The sequence below is a fragment of the Chiloscyllium punctatum genome, chromosome 5 (assembly GCF_047496795.1).
Source record: "Chiloscyllium punctatum isolate Juve2018m chromosome 5, sChiPun1.3, whole genome shotgun sequence".
Classification (NCBI taxonomy): Eukaryota; Metazoa; Chordata; class Chondrichthyes; order Orectolobiformes; family Hemiscylliidae; genus Chiloscyllium; species Chiloscyllium punctatum.
Window position 1 is genome coordinate 24,256,310 of NC_092743.1, and position 15,809 is coordinate 24,272,118.

Here is a 15,809-nt window from a genome sequence, read left to right on the forward strand (position 1 = left end):
TAGAAAACTAAAATAAAAATTGGAAAGCCTAGTTTGTGAGAGCTGGCCACATCCAGGCTGCATCCATTGTCCTAACTTTGAAAAAAAAAATCCCAAGGCCTCATAAGATGCTTACTTTCTTAGAGACAGTTCAGTGCCTCTGCCTTACAACTTGTCTTCAAAAAGAAACAGGACAAGATAACCTCTTGAAAGACACATCATTGTCACAACATGCAGCTGCACCTAGTATCCCCATAGTTTCTTCCTGCTGCCTGTGGTTATGTCGAGAGTGTGGTGCTGAAAAAGCACAGCAGGTCACCCAGCATTCGAGGAGCAGGAGAATCGACCTTTCGGGCAACAGCCCTTCATCAGGAATGAGGCTTGTGAGCCGAGGAGGTGGAGAGATAAATGGGAGGGGAGGCTGGGTGAGGGAGGGGGGGAGAAGGTAGCTGAGAGTGCAATATGTAAGTGGGTGATGGTGATAGGTTAAGAGGAGGGTGGAGCAGATAGGTGGGAAGGAAGATGGACAGGTAGGACAGGCCACGAGGGTGGTGCTGACTTGGAAGGTTAGAACTGGGGGGAGATAAAATGGGGAAATTGATGAAGTCCACATTGATGCTGTGGGGTTGGAGGGTCCCAAAGTGGAAGATGAGGCATTCTACTTCCAGGTGTCGGGTAGTAAGGGCATGGTGATGGAGGAGGCCCAGGACCTGCATGACCTTGGCGGAGTGGGAGGCAGAGTTGAAGTGTTTGGCCACGGGGCAGTGGGGTTGGTTGATGCGGGTGTCCTGGAGAAGTTCTCTGAAGTGCCCTGTGAGTGGGCGCCCTATCTCCCAATATAGAGGAGACAGCATTGGGAGCAATAGATACAGTAAATGACATGTGTGGGAGTGAAACTTCGATGGATGTGGAAAGCTCCTTTTCAGCCTTGGAAGGGTAGCTGTGAGCGCAGGTTTTGCAATTCCTGCAGTGGGAGGGGAAGGTGCTGGAAGGGGGCGTGGACCTGAGAAGAGAGTCGCAGAGGGAATGGCATTTATGGAAAGCGGATGGGATGGAGAGAGAAATATATCTCAGGTGGTGGGATCTGTTTATAGGTGGCAGAAATGGCAGAGCATGATGCGTTGTAAATGGAGGTTAGTGGGATGCAAGGTAAGGGTCATGGGGTTCTGTCCTGGTCCTCACATTCCACCCCACCAACCTCATAATCATTGCATCATCCTCCGCCATTTCTGTCACTTACAAATAGACCCCACTACCAAAGATATATTCCTTCCCCACCCCTATCTGTTTTCCATAAAAGACCATTCCCTCTACAACTCTCTTGTCAGGTACACGATCCCTACCAACCCACCCTTTCCTCCTAGCACCATCCCCAGCCACTGCAGGAACTGTGAAATGTGCGCCCACACCTCCCCCTCACATCTGTCCAAGGCCCTAAAGGAGCCTTTTACATCCATCAAGGTTTCACCTGCACATCCACACATGTCATTTACTGTATCTGTTGTCCCTGATGCAGTCTCCCATACATTGGGGAGACAGGACACCTACTTGGAGAACGCTTCAGAGAACATCTCCAGGACACTCGCACTAACCAACACCACCGCCCTGTGGCTGAACACTTCAACTCCTCCTTCCACTCCTCTATCGCCACATCCTAACCATCTGGAGGAAGAGCACCTCATCTTCTGCCTTGGAGCCCTCCTACCTCACAGCATCAGTGTGGCCTTCACCAGTTTCCTCATTCCCTCCCCCCACCTTATCCCAATTCTGACCTTCCAAATCAGCACTACCCTCCTGACCTGTCCTATCTGTCCATCTCCCTTCCCATCTATCTGCTCCACCCTCCCCTCTGACCCATTACCAATACCCCCACCTCCATCTACCTAGCGCACTATCAGCTACCTTCCCACCAGCCCCACTCCCCTACAATTTATTTCTCCATCACCTCGGCTCACAAGCCTCTTGCCCAAAATGTCTGTTCTCCTGCTCCTTGGATGCTGCCTTACCTGCTATGCTATTCCAGCACCACACTCTAATCTCCAGCATCTGCAGTCCTCACTTCCGCCTGTAGTTATGTGTCAATATATTCTGCAAGGGAGAGGGTAAGGTGTCAGTAACTATGCAATCTGTCCAGGTGCTGTTCTCACAGTTCAATAGCTGTAAGTGTCCAAAGCTGTGACCTTTGTATGCAAGGCTTCCAGTCGTATTACTGGTGCAAGAATATAGTATGAAGATTGTGTGTCAGATTAGGTAGATAGAGGTAAGTGCCAGCCTGTAGTGATTTAGATTAGATTACCTACAGTATGGAAAGAGGCCATTTGGCCCAACAAGTCCACACCAACCCATTCCCCTACCCGACATTTACCACTGACTAAAGCACCTAATACTATTGGCAATTTAAGCATGGCCAATTCACCTGACCTGCACATCATTGGATTGTGAGAGGAAATGAGAGCACCCGGAGGAACCCCACTCAAACACAGACAGAATGTGCCAAACTCCACACAGACAGTCACCCGAGGCTGAAATCGAACCCAGGTTGATGAGGTGCTGTGAGGCAGCAGTGCTGACCACTGGGCAACTGAGCCACCCTAGGGCACTAGAATTGAGGAATGCATTTAAAGATTTACTAACCTTGAGGTCATTGAACCCTTTTTTGCGCTGCATCAGATCCATAGGGCTCAGCTCTATTTCCTGATCATCTGATGCCATCTCCTTTAAAGGGATCTGAAAGATCTCTCAGCACTCCACAGTGTGGGAGATCTCTACTACTTTCAACTTCCAACTTCTTCTGAGGCTGCCAGTGTCATTCTCTGAACAAAACTTCGAAAATAGTCTCTCCCGTGCAATGTTGTTCTTTGCTGTTTCCCATGTCAGAGTCGCTTCCTGAATGACTGACTGCCAACATCTGTTCTAGCCACAAAGCACATCCTTTTTAAATATGGCAGACTAGCTTTTATCAGAATTTAGAAATTACAATGTTGGACCTCTTACTGACATGTGTAGCCAATGTCATTGCAAGCTATCAATCCAAACAGCAGGTAGCAAGATGTTGACATGGTACTCGCAGTTTAAACAATAGGTATGCATTAATTTCACAATTTCCCACACGCACTTGCTAAGATTATCCAATTTAGCTGCTGAAGTGTATAAACATTTTGACTTCTTCAAACTTTAATTTTCATAAGTAAACAGGTATTTAAAATGATGGATATTTGACACTATCTTGATTGTTTACACCAATATTCATTTATTTTCATAGTTAATCGATGATGGGGGGCTGAATGTAAATTTCAGCGCAACTTGATGGTTACACTATTTTGAGAACTGTCAGACTATTATTATATTTGCACAGACATCGCCATTATGATGAAGCTACCAATGGTTTTAATTGTTTGATGAAGTGGGGTGTTCTAACCTAATGTAATAAATCCCATTTATTGAGTTTCTTTTAATTGGTTTCACAGTATTTTTAGAAATATGAAAATATGATGTTTGGATTCACGTAGAATAGATTTCATGGCTTTTCATCCAGCTCGATAATGTGACAGTAAATGCACTATTTGTGTATTGCTTGCTCCAATGATCACACTCATGTTTTTAGGGCTGAAGGTTTGAGTTCCATTTCAGAATTTTACTACAATGCTGCAGTTCAGTACTGTAGGCCTGCTACACTGTTGGGGGTAATGCTAAATCAAACCAACTAGCACTCTTTTGAAGAGCATGGTACTCATGATAGGTGTCCTGGTCAATAATTCTCCTTTAAGCAGCAACATAAATACAGGTTACCTTCCACAACATCTCACTTCAGTTTTTGTGAGCTGGCTGTGCACAGATTGGTTGTTGTTTCTCTCACATTACAGCAAAGGTCTGACTATACTTCCACAATTCTTTATTGTCTGAAATCTATTCTGCGTGAATCCAAACATCATATTTTCATATTTCTAAGAATACTGTGAAACCAATCAAGAGAAACTCAATAAATGGGATTGATTACATTAGGTTAGAGTACCCTACTTCATCAATTTGAGACATCTGCTAGTTATGGAAGGTGCTGAATGAGAGGAATTGTTTCCTTTTATTTATAACTAATGATTGAAAATGTGTGTATAATTTATAAAAGGCTATTCTGTATTATCGCATTTCAAGATGTGATTTGATAATGTTGTCTTCTCACAATAGCCTGGCCAATCAAGAATTAATTCAACTCCTGTCTCATCAGCAATCAATCATCAAAAAATGTCAGTTTGTTGCACAAGTCAATAATACCAAGGATGATAATGTCATTCCTTCAAATCAGTTTAACTTGAGCTTATGTAGCATTATAATCAGACCTCTTGGTTATCTTAATCTAGTTTGGCACAAAATGTATGCTCACACCTACATTATTTATGTCCTCAAATATTTCATTTCTAACAAGACAACAGTAAGTAAGCTTTTTAATTTCACTTTGCATCATAGATCAATTATTTGAATCCCAGAAATACATGTTGCAATTTTCTGTTTTGGTTTCTCAGTACGAAAGGAATCTATTTATACTCTGTGCGCAATTTCATCAAGGTTGATCAAGCATATACAGCCCAGTTCTTGAGATATAGGATTATGGCTGTGTTTTTAAGACCCAATTCAATTTGATCATAATGGCACCCTAACGAGTACACACAAGCTGTATTTTTAAAAATAACTTTCTATGAGCATTCAATGGGAAGATTTCCTTATTCAAAAACAACTTGTATTTATATCACACTTTTAATATGATAAAGTCTCAAAAGCAATTCCTAGCTTCATTATAAAATTTAAACACCAAACCCATGAAGCAATATTCAGCAAAGTAACCAAAACTTGTTTAGAAAGGTAGGTTTTAAGGCACATTCTAAAGGAAGAAAGATAAATTGAGAGACAGAGATGTTCAGTGAGAGAATTACAGAGCTTGGGGTGAAGATGTTCAAGGTAAGTGTAGGTAAGTGTGAATACATCACAGGACTGCTGACTGGAGGCGATTACAGAGACAGGCCATGCCAGGATAGATTGGAAAACACAGATGAGAATTTTAAAAATCAAGGTTTTTTTTATTAGGAGCCAGTGTAGGCCATGAGTCAGGGTTATAGGTAAATGGAACTTCATGCAAGTAAAAACATGAGCCATCACGTTTTGAATAGCTTCAGGTTTAGAAAGAGAAAATGTAGGAGGTCAGGCAGATGTGTACAGCAAACGGTCAAGTCAAGAGGTAACAATGTATGAATAAGAGTTTCAGCTTCAGAAAAGCTGAGACAAGAATAAAGTTGGTTGAAGTTACAGGGTTGGTAGTAGGCTTAGTGATGGCATTAATATGTGATTTGAAAATGACACAATTTCCCAACAATTTGAATACAAACAGCTGTAGTACGTGAAAGGGCAGAGTCCTAGAAAGGGTCTTTAATCGCAAACAGAGAATTCTAAGCAGTTAGGACCAGGCCAGTTTAAAGTTACTCAGTTACCAGAGAGTGGGACGAACCTGTTGGATAGGGGCAGTGTCTGTAGCAACATAGAAGACTATTGTTTTGATCTTTTTGATATTTAATTGAAAGGAATTCTGCTCATCAAATACCAGATATGAAATGATGGTTTGATTGTTAAACAACACCAGGGAAGTCAAGAGATGGTGGTGGAACAGGGTGGCATATACATTTAAGGGCTGTTGGCAGCTCAACAGCACCGAATATTCTGGTGGAATGGAATTACAAAATCTGACTGTAGTCATTCCTACAGGTTTGATCATTTCCTGCAATGACCATAGACATCTGACAACACAATGTCAGACCATACGAAATCTGATCACATACCAAAGCAAATTTCCGAGATAGTGCAGCCCATCCTGAATAAAGAGAATCTAGCTATCTCTTTTTGACGTTCAATGATTTTACCATTATTGAGTGTGATGGTGAGAGAGAAGGGCAGTTGATTTGCCATTAGCCATAAGTTAAATTAGATGAGCAATTTGATGAAGGTAATTGCAGGAACAGGTCACAGATTTTACATTCAACTTGAGGTTGGAGACAGAGTGTAGGGATACAAAGAACAAAGAGAATAAAGAACATTACAGCACAGGAACAGGCCCTTTGGCCCTCCAAGCCTGTGCTGATCCAGATCCTCTATCTAAACCTGTCGCCCATTTTCCAAGGATCATATCCCTTTTCTCCCTGCCCATTCATGCATCTGTCTGCATCTATCTTAAATGACGCTATCATTCCTGCCCCTACCACCTCTGCTGACAATGCATTCCAGGCACCCACCTCTCTCTTGTGTGAAAAACCTTCCATGTATATCTCCCGTAAACTTTTCCCCTCTCATTTTGAACATGTGATCCCTAGTAATTGAGTCCTCCACTCTTGGAAAACGTTTCTTGCTATCCACCCTGTCTGCACCTCTCATGATTTTGTAGAGCACAATCAGGTCCCCTCTCAACCTCCTCCTTTCCAATGAAAATAATCCTAACCTAACCAATGTCTTCTCATAGCTGGCACCCTCCGTACCAGGCAACATCCTGGTGAACTTCCTTTGCACTCTCTCCAAAGCATTCACATCCTTTTGGTAATGTTGCGACCAGAACTGTACACAGTATTCCAAATGTAGCTGAACCAAAGTCTTATATAACTGAAACATGACCTGCCAACTCTTGTATCAATACCCCGTCCGATGAAGGAAAGCATGCCGTATGCCTTCTTAACCACCATGAGGAACCTTATCAAATGCCTTACCTAAGTACATGTATATGACATCTATATCCCTTCCCTCTTCAATCAACTTTCTCACCTCTTCAAAGAATTCTGTTAGGTTTGTAAGACATGACCTTCCCTGCACAAAACCATGCTGCCTATCACTGATAAGCTCATTTTCTTCCAAATGGATATATATTCCATCCCTTAGTATCTTCTCCAGCAGCTTCCCTACCACTGATGTCAGCCTCACAGCTCTGTAATTACTTGGATTATCCCTTCTACCCTTCTTAAACAAGGGGACAACATTAGCAATTTAAGAGAAGGCTTTGATTGACAGGATATAACATGTATGTTAACCATGGCAACATCATCTAACCAATGCTCACTGACCTATTTCAATGGCTCCTCTAGTTATTTTAACCATAATAAAGTCTTGTGCTGTGTGCCCATCTTATAATTTAGGGATTTTTAAGATTAATTTCGAACATGTATTTGTCGAGTTAGTGAATACAATTTTCTTGAAGGAACTCAGCACCCCCTCAGTTGTTGAATTTAAGATGGTTAGTCTGCCATTTAATCTACAGAGGAGACACTCCTCAGTAATGTTTGGCATTGTGTACTCCCTCTCTGCAAACACATAAGGTTTTGTACTGAGACTTTGGCTTGTCCTGAGTCCATCTTGTAATGGTCACAAGTTCAAACCTGTCATTCAACAAATGAAACTTGTCACAAGGACTTGTTAAAAATTTCCTGTGCTTCCCATTCCGTGATCCAAGGGATATCTGATGGTTCAACCTTGCTCAGGATGTTTGCTCTATGTATGTGACGCTAAGATGGACTGCAGCTTTAAGGTGTTCAGAGGGCGGTGGGGGGGGGTTACTGAGGAAAATTCTGGGAGAAGTGACAGAAGAAGGGAGTCGTGGAGAACCCAGTGCTCAACAGAGCATCCAACAGAGAGCGGTAGTGAAAGCAACTGAGGAGGATTCTGGGAGAAGTGTTACATTCCGACCAGGCTATAGCAGGAGCGGCCATTCTGGACAGGGTCTGTGAGGTTGAAGTGTGGGTTTTGGTGAACGTCACACTTTGCTGAGGAGGGTGAGCAGTATTGTGGCCGGGTAAGACCTTTCCTTTTCTTTTTCGCCCAATAGTTACAAGAGACGTAGTAACACGGTTAGTGAAGTGGTATGCTCCTCCTGTGAGATTTGGGTGATCAGGGAGGAGTCAAATATCCCTGACGACTGTGTCTGCAGGAGCTGTGTCCACCTGCAGTTCCTCTGAGAGTGTCGGTTAGAGCAGCAAGTGACTCACTAAGGATCACACAAGAAATTTTATAGCTAGGAGTTTCAGGGATGTAGTCACATCAAAGGTTTAGCCAGACAGATGCAGATGGAGACACAGGCAAATAGTGCAGCTATTCCCCTCTCAACAGGTATACCATTTTGAACACTGTTGGGGAATGGCCTCTCAAGATAAGGCAGCAGCAGCTAGATCTGTGGCACCATGATTGGCACTGTCATACAGCAAGGAGGATCAAAATGTAGGTGAGGGTAGTGACAGGGGAGTCTGTAGTCAGGGGCACAAGTAGGTGTTTCAGTAGCTGTGTGGGAGACTCCACGATGATATCCTGCCTCCCTAGTACCAGGGTCAAGGATGTCTCAGAGTGGGCAGAGTGTGCAGTCAGAGGTCATTGATTCTTTTGGGACTAAAGACAGGCAGGAAAGGAGATGAGGTCTTGCAAAGGGAATTTAGGCAATTAGGTAGAAAGTTGAAAAACAGGACTTCTAGGGTTGTAATCTTGGGTTTACTCAGTGTTACATGTTAGTAAGGTCAGACAGACTATTGTTGAATGTATGGCTAAAGAACTGGTGTAAAGGGGAGGTCTTCAGACATCTGATCAATGGGATCTCTTCCAGGGCAGGAGGTACCTGTACAGGAACGACAGCTTGTCCCTAAACTGGAGGGACAGTAAATCAAGCAAGTCTAATAGGAAGAACAAGGTAAAAACAATAACTGCAGATTCTGGAAACCAAATACTGGATTAGTGGTGCTGGAAGAGCACAGCAGTTCAGGCAGTATCCAACGAGCAGCGAAATTGACGTTTTGGGCAAAAGCCCTTCTTTTATTCCTGATGAAGGGCTTTTGCCCGTTGGATGCTGCCTGAACTGCTGTGCTCTTCCAGCACCACTAATCCAGTAATAGGAAGCACAGGCAGGGCCAGGGTCATGAACAGAGTGGGACTGGCAGTCTGAAATGTATTAATATTAATGTAAGGAGTATGACAGGTAAGGCTGATGAATTTAGAGCCTGGATTAGTTCATGGTACTATGATGTGGTAGCCATTATGTAAACTTACATGAGAGAAGCTCAATGTTCCAGGTTCAGATGTGTCAGATGAGATTGAGCGGGATGTAAAAGGAGTGGGGGAGTTGCATCACATATTAAGAAAATTTTCACAACTTGGAAGGAACTTGTTGAGGGAGTGGTGGATGTGGTTAAAATTACATTTAATGGACATTTGGATAAATACTTGAATAAGAAAAGTTTGGAAGGATACAGGCCAGAAGCAAGCAGGTGGGACTAATTTAGTTTGGGATTATGTTGGCATGAACTGGTTGGACCAAAGGATCTGTTTCTATGTTGTATGATTCTGTAACTACTAAGAGAGGACATCTTGGAGGACTCATCGAGCAAGGCTATATGAGTGGAAGCCAGGAATACGGAAGATATAATAAGGGGAGGCACAGTAGTTCAGTGGTTAGCACTGCTGCATCACAGTGCCAGGGACCTGGGTTAGGTTCTTGCCCCTGGGTGACTGTCTGTGTGGAGTTTGCACATTCTTCCCGTGTCTGCGTGGGTTTCCTCCGGGTGCTCCGGTTTCCTCCCACAATCCAAAGATGTGCAGGTCAGGTGAATTGGCCATGCTAAACTGCCCGTAGTGTTAGGTGCATTCCTCAGGGATAAATGTACAGGAATGGATCTGGATGGGTTACTCTTCGGAGGGCGGTGTGAACTTATTGGGCCGAAGGGCCTGTTTCCATACTGTAGGGAATCTAATCACTCTGGTGGGTTATATTATAGGCAACCCAATAGCCAGTTGGAAATAGAGAAATAGATACATATTTAAATGCAAGGGGGGGGGGGGTATACTTTAAATGACAGGATGCTTAGGAGCACTGGTGTAAAGAGGGGTATTGGGGTACAAGTGCTGAGCTCCCTGAAAACGACAATGCAAGTGGATAAAGTGGTAAAGAAGACATATAGCATGCTTGACTTCATCGGTTGGGGCACTCAGTACAAATGCTGGCAAGATGTAAAAACAAGAGTTGTTGGAGGGTAATTTTAACCTTAAGGTAGATATGTCACCAGTGCCTGTTGGGATCTACCCCAGGATACTGAGGGAGGGAAGCGGGGAGATTGCCAGCAAGATGCACAATAGTCGCCTACATGAATGATGGGGCAAGTGCTGAAACATGGAGTTGTTGTGACAGCAATGCTCCCGTATTAGTTGATGAAAAACAATTCTTAGAAGAGAACAAAAATCACAAGAACCACCAGAATAGATAATAATTTGAACTTTATTACTGTTACTAATTTGCAATTGAAAAAATCTGCCTAATGGTTTTCCACTCTATAGTTGTGTGCCATTCTTGATATTTGTTAGTTTGAAGGTATATAATACCATGAAACTGCTCTTATGTTGACAATATTTATGTGGCTGCAACTTGCATCATTCCATTTGATTTATTCTTTTTTGTGGTGAGTTGGAGAAGAACAAAGGATAAAACTGGAAAATCCTGAAAATAAAACAGAGGCATGTAATTAGCTCGTCACTTCCAGTATCATGCTACTATACTTTAGAATATTGAGACCACACCTGAAGTCCTGTGTAGATTTAATTTTCTTACCTAAGGATCAGACATATTTGTCTTGCAGGAAGTCCAACGAAGGCTCTTGGGATGAAGGGATGGTTCTATGAGGAGAGGATTGAGTAGGCTAGGCCTGCAGTCCTTAGGATTTATGAGAATGAGAGATAGCAACAAAACAAAGAAAAATCTCCAAGAGGCTTGATAGGATAGATTTAGGGATTGCACTCCTAGAATAAAGAGTCAGCTATTTTGGACTGAATAAGGAGAAATATTTTCAAACAAAAGAAGTGTAGGTATTTGGAATTTTCTAACCAATAGGGCTGTGGATGCTGAGTCCATATTTGAATACCAAAGGAATTAAGAGAAGTAGAGAGAGGGGAAATGTCCATAACTGTGTTGAATGACAAAGCAGACCCAAGGTCTGAATAATCTAATCCTGCTCCCATTTCTTATGTTCTTACGTAATAGTAAACTTCTCATTTGAAATAAGCCGTTTTCTGATTCAGATAGGTCGCTTTTGGATGTCTTTTTGTCGTTTGTGTTCAAAATGTTTGCTGAAATCAGAAGATCGGAGATGAGAGAAGCCCCAATGTTCACATTGGAGGCTGCTGATTTTAAAGTTTAAGCCTATACAGTATAACACTGAGAAGAACAAAGCACTACAAGTATGAGACAAAATGAGGAGGCTGTTTCAGGCAGAGCAGAATAGAAAATATAGCTAATGCTATGAAAAAAAATTACTTTATGTGAACAAAATATGTAAAACCCAGTCAAGAAGATAAAGACAAATAAATAATATAAATATTATCCATACTATCCCACTAAGAAGTGATAAAATGGCCTAGATCTTATGGGGAAGGTTAATAGATTGTTAATGCTGTATAGTATTATTAAGGTGAAAATCAGCCAACAAATTTTCAGGTTTGAGAGTTATGTTGTGAGTTGTAAATGTCTAGAAATTTCTGACCAAGTTACTCCATTCCATTGTTCACTTCATAGCTTTCTTGTTAATTTAAGAACTTGTTGAATTTGTATATGATTGCTCACGAAACCACAGAAACTTTACTATTTGAACAGCGCGATAACTCATAATGCAATGCCAATGATTGGACCAGCATTTCAAAAACCAAAACAGTGGAGTCTTTCAGGTCGAGAATAGTTTTTCTGAAAATTTAAGTCTAAAATGTCACATTTTGGTCTTTACATCTTTTTTTTCTCAATTTCTAATTGTGTTTCTTTTCTCCCCCTCTCTTGAATGCTCCCATCCTGAGAAGCAAGGTAGCAGAAAGAAAACATTATTGGGTGGGTTAGCACTGGGGAGATACTGTCACCATCACACCACCGTGGATGTTAATGCCTCTGTCCGCGGAGGGTCAAGATTCACCTCTCCATCTTGCCATCAACTGAGGCCCTTAAGTGGTCAATGAACAACCACTTAAAGGGCCACTTTATGCTAACACAATGTTGCTTCAGGGGGCAGGAGTTGGTGGCACAGCAATCTAAAAGTCTAGAATCAATGAACAAAATAGATGAGTTTTTGGTTGGCGGTCATGGGAGTAAACAAACATTCTTTTTCACATTCCTTTCTCTCTCTTCTTTCTGGTTTCCAGAGATCATGAACAAAATATACAATACAATTCGGTACAGCACAAGAACAGGCCCTTCGGCCTGTCAAACCTACACCAATTCTAATCCTTATTTAAACATGCTACTTATTGCCCATGCGTGGTTTCCATCCCTTTGTTCACTTCCTGTTCATGTGCCTATCAAGATACACCTTAAAATTTCTCACTTGCCTGCTTCCACCACCTCCGCTAGCATTTCAGGCACCCACCATCCTCTGTGTGAAATATTTTCTCTGCATTTATCCACTAAGCTTTCCATCTCTCACCTTGAACTTGTGTCATCTTGTAGTTGACCTTTCCGACCTGGGAAAAACATCTGACTATTCACCCTATCCATCTTTCACACAATTTTGCAGCTCTCTCTGAGGTTGCCCCTCAGCCTCTGTTTTTCCAGTGAAAACAATCCAAGTTTATCTAACCTCTCCTCATAGCTAACACTCTCCAGACCAGGCAACATCCTGGTAAACCTTCTCTACACCCTCTCCAAAGTATCCACGTCCTTCTGATGATGAGGCAAAGAGAACTCTATGCAAAATTCCAAACATGGCCGAACTAAATACAAGGTAATTCGTGGAGTTGGGTGAGATGACTGCATGCTGGCACTCAGACTAATTGGAATTATTTACATAATGGCTGTTAGCAGCCAGCTAAGTAACTTCACTTGGCAAACACCATGGTTATGTTATTGAACTATTCCGGAAGTCTGGATAAAACAGAGATCACGTATTCAAGCCGCAGTCTATCATTTGAAATTGTCTTTCAAGCTTGCAAATTGCCCTGTCTTTAAGATTGAGAGGGAGAGAGAAACTATTTAAGTATAACTCTGCTAATTTAACAGGAGTTTAGCAAAGTTTCTGGAATCTATCCCACAATACTGACTGAGAATTTGGGTAACTGTCAACTGATCAAAGAGGATTAAAATATATTAATTGATGTAATTGTTGTCTCATAATCAGTAACAAGGAGACATCGAGACAACCTTGTAACATATTTAAAGGGCTCTTGTGGTGCAGTGACAGTGCCCCTCTCTCCTAGCCAAGGTTCCCATCCCATTTGCTCCAGAAGCGAGCAATAACACATCTAAACTGGGTGCTTAAAAATATTTGTAATGTATTCAAAACTGAAAGGCAGAAAGCAGAGGCAAAGGGAACACTCACTGACTGGAAAGATGTGAATGTGATACAAAGGCAAAATACCAAAGAAAATCAGAAGTTAAAACTGTAAATGTTAAAAATACTCAGCAGATTGGGTAACATCTGTGGGGAGAGAAATAGAGTAAACATTTTAGGCCTGTTCTGATGAAGGGTCACAGACTTGAATGATTTACACTGTTTCTCTCTCCACAGATGTCACCCAACTTGCTGAACGTTTCCACTATTTTCTTGTTTTTGTGAAGATATGATTTCCCCAGAAATCTGCACTGGGACTTATAGCTTTTTAACCAATGTATTAGCAACAATGTATATTTATGTAGCACCTTTAGCATAATGAAACATCCCAGCAGCTTCAGAAAACCATTAACCCAGCCAAATTTGAATATTTGTCAAATCTTTCTTAAAGAGAAATATTTTAAATAGTAACTACAAATGGGAATGTGAGGTTGAGGTGCAGAGAGATGTAGAGAGGGAATTTCAGGATTTGGAGTTCACAATTGGAGATGTACAAGAGGCTAGAAGTTGAAGAGCATTGATTTGTCAGAGTGCTCTGGTGCTGTAGGAAGTTGTCAAGATAGAGGGGAATTTGAAACCATGGGTAGGAATTTTAATCAAGATTTACCTTGGAGTCAACGTAGGCCATTGAAAATAGAGGAGGACATGGGAAACGGGCAGCAGATGTTTGCATGATCTCTGGTTTAGAGAAGGTAGAATTTGAAAGACAAGCCATGTGCATGTTGGACTCATTGAGTCCAGAGCCAACAAAGGCATGAATATGGATCTTAGCAAGCAGCAAATGAGCTGAGTCAGGCACAGGCAGGTGATGTTATATAGGTGAATATAGGTAGTCCTAGCAGTGACGTGGATATGAGGTTGGAAGCTCATTTTAGGATTAAAAGTACAATATTACAATCAGAGGCTTAAACTTGGAAAGTTACCAGGGAGAAAGATGGATTTGGGAATGGAGTTTGCAGAGGGGACCAAAACAGAGGTTTCAGTCTTCCCAATATTTAATAACTGGAAATTTCTTCTTGATCCAGTCCCTACATATTGTCTGAGCACTTTAATGTTTTAGCAACAGTGGAGGAGTTGAGAGAAGTAGTGGTTTAGAGCTGGGTGTCATCATGCACATAAGAATATTTCTGCTATGCATCTGGGTGATATTGCCAAGGGGTAGCATGCATATCAGAAATGGGAGAAGGGGAACTGGTACCAATGTGATACTGTTACTGGACTAATAATCCAGAGCCCCAGGCAAATATGTGGGGAATATGGGTTGAAGTCCCATCATAGAATCAGGAAGAATTTAAATTCACTTAATAAATTTGAAATTTAAAATTAATCTTAGTTATAGTGACAATGACAGCTATTGTTTATTGTTTTAAAAGCTCATTTGGTTCACTAGTGCACTTTAGGGAAGGACATTAGCTGTCTTTGCCTGGTCTGGCCTACATTTGACTGCAGACTGAACCTCTGACCTTTAATGCACTCTGGAATAACCTAGCAAGCTGCACAGGGTGAAGACAATTGAGAATGGATGACAAAAGCTGGTGTTGCCAGCAACAACCACATTTCATGAAAGAATAAAAATAATAAGATGTGAGGGGCAAAGATAGACCCGTGAGGGCAATCAAAAGTAATAGTTATGTTTGAAGGAACAGAGAATTACATATTCAAATGTATAGAAGATGGCAAGTGTCCAAATTTCCGAAAGCATTCAATGCAAGTGTGCAGGTATAAGTAGAAATTAAAATGGCTAATTGAATGTTGTAAGTTATCAAGATTAGCTGGAATACAAAGGGGAGGGAGTTATCCTTTTGTCGTATTCAGTCTTCGTGGAACCTCACTGAGCAACAAACATCTGGGCAGTCCTTTTAATCTCACATAGGTGCAAATCAGATCCAGCAGAATTACATAATATAACAAATTATAGGGACATGTTGAATATTGGAGTCTTGAATTCTTTTGCAATTAGAGTGCTTTGAGGTGATCAAATCAACATCTTTAAAAATGATAAAGAGAATCGATCTGACAGGTATATACAAATAATTTCTTCTGGTGAGGGAATCCAGAACAACAGGGCACAATTTTCAAATGAAAGCTTCGTCACCAAGGAGTAAACAAGGCAACAATTTTCTCTAAAAAGCATGGTGGAACTCTGGAAACTTCTCTGCCAAAATGCTATGGAAACACGGCCAACTTATTCTTTTAACACCAAGATGGATTGACTTGTGTTGGGTTAGAGCATGAAGTGATGTGGAACAAATAGAATTCAGAGATAGCCCTGGATGTTAGGAAATGCTCAAAAGACTGAGTGTTTTATTCTGAATGTCAAATACTGTGTGCATATTTAATCTCCCTATTTAAGGAGGGATGTAAATGAATTCAAAGTCGCTCAGAGGAGGTTTCCTAGTTCAATATCTGGCACCGCTTAGGAATCTTACATCTGGTTGTCTTTTGAGGATAAGTTGCACAGGCTTGGCCTGT

At 41.6% G+C, this 15,809-nt stretch overlaps 1 protein-coding gene across 2 annotated transcripts in view; it reads right to left on the reverse strand.

Moving 5' to 3' along the window:
• Window positions 1–15,809, reverse strand: part of tsnare1 (T-SNARE Domain Containing 1) — a 908,766-nt gene that overhangs the window by 166,920 nt on the left and 726,037 nt on the right. Inside the window, exon 12 of one of the 2 annotated variants that reach the window (XM_072569954.1) lies at window positions 10,235–10,471. The exons of the other annotated variant lie outside the window; for it this stretch is intronic. The gene's annotated coding sequence lies outside the window, so the exon portion shown is untranslated. Of the gene's footprint in view, window positions 1–10,234; window positions 10,472–15,809 lie in introns of those variants that run through there. 2 annotated transcript variants of the gene reach the window in all.